The sequence below is a fragment of the Acinonyx jubatus genome, chromosome A3 (genome assembly GCF_027475565.1).
Source record: "Acinonyx jubatus isolate Ajub_Pintada_27869175 chromosome A3, VMU_Ajub_asm_v1.0, whole genome shotgun sequence".
In the NCBI taxonomy this organism is placed as follows: Eukaryota; Metazoa; Chordata; class Mammalia; order Carnivora; family Felidae; genus Acinonyx; species Acinonyx jubatus.
In genome coordinates this window covers 37,701,520-37,707,303 of record NC_069388.1, presented here as the reverse complement: position 1 = coordinate 37,707,303, position 5,784 = coordinate 37,701,520, and positions in this window count along the sequence as shown.

The window sequence follows — 5,784 nt, the reverse complement described above, 5'->3', positions numbered from 1 at the left end:
CAGTCACATGAGTCAGATTGAAAGTACAACCTCTAGGAAGGCAGACTAACATCTGCAGTTACTATGGAATTCAGTTAATCCCATTGATATCAAGGGATTCAATTTATAGGAAGTATTTCTCCTTTCCTTCTTATAAAGCTAACATATATAGTTTGGGATTCTTTGTGGCAGAATTTTGTCATTACATCAAATAAGCTCTACCAGGAAAACTTTCTTAGATTTTTCTTTGTTTCCCACTCCTGCTGTGACTACATGTTGGGCTTCTTTTTGCCCATAATGCCCATTGCAGTGCCAAGATGGTGCAGGAAAGTCACATGGGAGCTTGATAAACACATGGCTGCAGGATGCATGGAATGGCTTCTGGCTTCCAACTTGGACAAGTTGATATTCCAGATGTTGAAGGCAACTTGAAGAAATGGTACTAACCTATGTCCAGGATTTAGAATTTGAATAAAAAATAAATAAAATGAAAAAGAAAATAAGGTTCTTGTTTTTATTTTCTTTCTCATATTTATATCTCAATCTAAAATGTTCTTTAGAAAAAAGAGAAGAGTCATGGAAAAGAGTGAGGAAAAACTAAGGAGGGGGTAAAGGGGGGAGTTCACAGAGTGGCGGGTGATCTGAAGGGGTTTGGATCCTCACAAGGGGCAGCAGCGCAGTTGACAGAAGACACATGGTCGCTCTGCCCACTCTATGCCCACTCGGGCAGGTATTGTGGTGGGAAGTCACCTTTCAGTGTGTGGAGAAGGGACGGCCTACTTTCAGGTTTCCTCATGGATTTGTGGGGTGTGCCTGAGTTCTGTGAGGCTGTGGTAGAACTGTTTTGTTCCTTTGCCACTCTGTATCTGAGTAATCTTGGAAAGAATAATCCTGGAGGTCATGGATGTCTATTTTCACTGATGTCATCTGGCCCACTGACTAATGCCATGAAAACCCTGCACTGTCTTAATGGTGGCTGCAAGGACAGAGTGTCATGCCTAAATGTGTTTTAGGGTGACCATCAATGCCACTTGAGACCTTAGCACAGTGGAACTAGCACTGTCCAAATGCTGGAGGGGGCGTGTGTCCAGACTTGACTGTGACACACTAGACTCTTAAGCCACCAGGTCCACTCATGGCTAATGAGGGCATCAGACTGGATGAGCTCATTCTTCCCTTGCTCCTCCATCAGTGTAGAGATTTACTTTACATCAGCTCTTTATAGATCTAAATTATGTGGGTATGAAAAATGCATTTTTATGTTAGACCTCAACCTTTGGAATTAACCAGCTTTCCAGGTCTTACTTTATCAAACTCAGGTCATGATCTGCAATTTTCTAACCAGCTTGTCCTGCTCAAATCATATCCAGCCCATCTTAATTTATGATTTCTATACTGTTGGGGAAAAAATATGAGTAGTGTCTACAAAAACTTGAAACACCATCAAACACTTGCTCTCATGTACACACAACTTTAAATACTTCATATAAACCTCTACAAGCAGATTGGAGAAGTGAATCATTAAGTGAGTGATGTAATGGTAAATAGCTTTCACTCATATGATGCTTTCGATATGCCAGGCCCATGTTTCATGTGCTGTACGCATATCTCACAACAACCCTATGGGGTGGGCTTTATTTTTTTTTGCAGTTGAGGAAACACAGTGCATGTGTGCAGTCAGGCTGTGTTGGATAGGGCCTGTGCATTCCTTCAGACATGCCCGCTGTCCCTGGAATCCAGTTCCACTATATCCATTATCCAAGGGGAAAAAGGCTACAGGCTTGGGAGTCATCCAGCCCTGGGTATGAGTTCTGGCTGTGGTCCTTAGCTGTGAGATTTCTGCCATATTTCTGAGCCCCCCTGAACTTCATTTCCCTTCTCTGTAAAATGAAGGTAATTCCATGTACATGGCAAGTTGCAGTGGGCTAAATGGATTAACGGGGGAATCTGGCACAAGGAAGTTTCCCCACCAATGCTGCTTCTCCCTCCCATGCCTTCCATTCCCTGTGTTCCCTCCCTCCCCACTCCATCGGATTGATTTTGCTTTCTAGTCATGTGTCATTTACTTCTTGTGCTTCCCCAGAAGAAAAGTTAGAGTTGCACCCTCTCTGTAAGCCCCCCTTATCACTTTTTCTCTCTTTTTCTCACCCATGAGTATTTCCTTTCTGGATTCACCACCTTCCTTAGGCTGGGATGCTCAAGCTTCATTTTTTTTTTCTTTTTCCTTTTTTGCAGAACAGTCCATGGAGATGCCATCCTGGGACTCTGAACATCCTGTCCCTCCCTGCTCAGTACAATCGCATCTCAGCATCCAAGAGCAGCCACATAACCGCAGCACAGACAAGAGTCAGAGGAGGTCACTGGATTCTAATTATAAACAAAGCAAGCCGGAGTTGTATAATTAGGTTGGAAGGAACAGAGTTACAGTTGTTTTAAGGGTTGTGACCCAAACTGACAAAAGGCAGGAAACTCAGGGAGGCAGATGCCTCATCAACCTTGCTTTTGAATGGCTTGGTTTGGGGGGCTGATACATTGTTCCCCTTCAAGGGATTTTGAGCTTCTAATTTCTGAATTTTCATTTTTAAGGCATTCACAGAACATTATACCTGGGAGACTGATGGACTCCTTTGAAACTTAAATAACCCAAAGGAGCCATCCAAAACTGTGGGTGGAATATGTATTCATGCATTTTTAAAAAGGTATATTATATACATCAGAGACTTGGATGGCTCATTAGGAAGGGTTTGGTGGAGTATGTAATTCAGGATTTAATGTGCTGTCCATGGACTAAGCTTATCAGGGCTGTGCTAAAGCTGTTTTATTTTACTTTATTTTCCACAGTAACATTAAAGCCTAAAGCATTTACACAAAATGACTGACTAATCATTTGCATAGTTTCATTTTTGAAATCTAAGCCTTTTTCAAGTTAGATGAAAACCAGACATACCTGAAGCCAATATGCCTTCCATGAAACTTCAATAACCTTGGTAAAAATTTTCTTTTTCTTCTTTTGATTTACACCTAAGCTGAGAATGAGTTATTTTGTCTCTGGGAGATTTTCTGTCCTTGGATCCATGCAATGCAACTTTGGGCATTCCTCATAGAAAAGCAAGCTTAAGTTGGATTAAGCTACATAAGCGTTTGTTAATATTTTATTATTTAGCATATCAATCATCCTTTATATTTCCCAGGGTTCCAAAAAAAAGGAGAAGGTGGTTGGCCAGATTTAGAGGGAAGCCAATGGGATGACCAAGCTTTGGGGAATTACATATTTGAGATATGAGAGGAGTAATCAAGTGGCAAGGGGGAGGAGACAAAACTTAACTCTCCACACCTTGTGTGGATTCAAAGATCGATATTTTCCCCAATCCCTGAATATTGCACCTCTTTTCTTCATTTCTATTCTGCCAAAAATTATAAACATAAAACATATTTCTTCCTCTGTCACTGTCCAATTGGCCAGCAATATTCAAACTACCCATGGGTCCATATGGCTCTTGAACATCACTGAACATTCCTTTTTCTCCAAGGCAGACCTTGGAGAGCTGCCGAGAGAAGCAAATTCAGTGAAGGAACAATCTCTCTTTTTAGTGTGTGGAGAATGGGTCATATTGCTGATGGTGGTGGAGAGCCTGAAAGGGTCCCCAGCTCTTACCCAGAGCCTTTTGACCATCCTGAGGGTATTGCAATGGTGAGAAAAGGTACAAGGAAAGATCTATTTATATTCATTCATTCATTCATTCATGCACTTATTCATTAATTCAGTCATTCATTTGGAAAGGCATATTTTTCAGGTAGTATTTAAGGAGCAACATAAAGGGCTTCCAAGCTATTTAACACTGTGGATGACTGTAGAGAAACATGCTTCATTTGAAATATGCAGGGGAGTATGTGAAAACTCCCTTTTCAAGGTAAACTGGAAAATGGTTTGGGTTTTTTCTAATCTGTTTGTTCTGATAGCATTAGGTGAAGCATTGTGTTATGGGTAGCAAGGAAGGGCAAAAAGGGAGAGAATAATTTATTGAACATCTGCTATATGCCAACCAAGCCGATCACTGTGCTAGGAATGTTACACACATCTGTTATTTTGTCCCCTACCACCCAGCAGGGTAATCAGATCGCCCTCCTTACAAGTAAAGCAGCTGAGACAAAAGGTGAGAAACTTGACGCATGATAACATGTTGGGTTAGCAGTTGTCGTCTTGGTTCTGCAACTAACTAGCTCTGTGACTTGTTCCAACTCAGAGTATCTGTCTCATTTTTCTTCTTTGTCCGATGAGTGAGCAGGACTAGGGCTCTAGCAAATCCTGGAAGGAAGGTTCAGGACTCTAATATTCCATGTATTTTCTGTAGATTCTGTGATCTCTTCCAAGAAGGAAACGTTAGTGCCTCTAAACCCATATGATAGAGCCAGCACCTGGGAAAGCCCAAAGTGCCATGTGGGGCCTCTGCTATTAGGTTTTGGGGGAAGCACAGCAAAGGAAGATCATCTTGTTTAGTCTGGAAAACGTGAATGTGAAGATTGTCCCTGAAATTAGAAAAGTAATCTCTTTCTAGATTAATTCATTTGTGATTTTATTAATTTCTAGGCCAGGCTCTTCCATCTTTTACAATATACTGGTGATGCTAAGAACTTTTCAGAAATGTTTCACCCCCAAAGTCTATGACTTCAGTTGAAAAGCACAAATTGAGGATTTACTCTGAGGTAGATACTATTCTGTCCACAGAATGCAGAGCTGAGTAAAGCATTGTTTATACCCTCAAGGGATTTATATGCTTGTACACAAATCCACAATTTGCTACTATGAAAAGCATCCCAGTGAAGTGTTGTGGGGTTCAGAGTTAAGAGGATCAAAGGTCCTCTTGCAAGTGTTTGAGGTATGTGGAGGTGAGATCATTAGCTGCTTTCTATATCAAAGGGTTGCTGCCCGTAGGGACATTATCCTCTGTGGACACTTGGGGGTGTGTAAGTGGCATCCATCTTTTCCCTGTTATTATTCCTGTGGAGAAATAGTCCTATCAAAGGCCAAGTCCCACATCCAGTCTAATGCCTTGAAAAGGATTAAAAATATTCAACAGACTTATTGAGGTAAAATTTACATTTTGTTCCTGTGTTATTTGGTTTCTCAGTAACCCTGGGCGCAGTTAGCATTCTTCCCTGGACAGTGTCCTGTTACCTGGGCTACAGTGACATTAACCCCTCCTAGATGCCCCTTCCTCTCAGGCTGCCTCTCTTCCCTACCCACTGGAGAGGCCCTTTCTTTCACTGTATCCAATTTTGGGGTTCCCAAAGACTAACAGCTGGGCCAGCATATTTTCTCTCCCTTTTCTCCCTTTCCCTAGGTGATTTAATCCTTTTTCATAACTTAAATACCATCTTATAATGATAGTGCCCAACTTTAGCTCTAAGCTGTATCTTTCCTTTAGGCTTTCATCTCACTTATTTAACTGCCTATGTGCTATTTCCATTTGGATATCTCACAGACATCTGAGACATAATTGTTTAAATGGAATGATTGGTTTCCACCCTCCCCTCACCCCTGTTGCTCCTGTTCTCAGCAATGGTGTTAACAACCAGCCACTCAGTTGCTCAAGCCAGAAGTCTAGGATTTCACCCGTGACTCATTCCCTCCCTCTCTACGTAGGATCAGCAGTGATCCCAGTGAGTCTGTTTAATAAATGTCTTGGATCTGACCACCTCTCACTATCTTCCTTAACACGCCTTTGGCTGTGACTGTCATGGTCTTCATCTGAATTAACACAACTGCCCTCCCTGATCATACTCCAGCAGTGATCTTAAGCATGC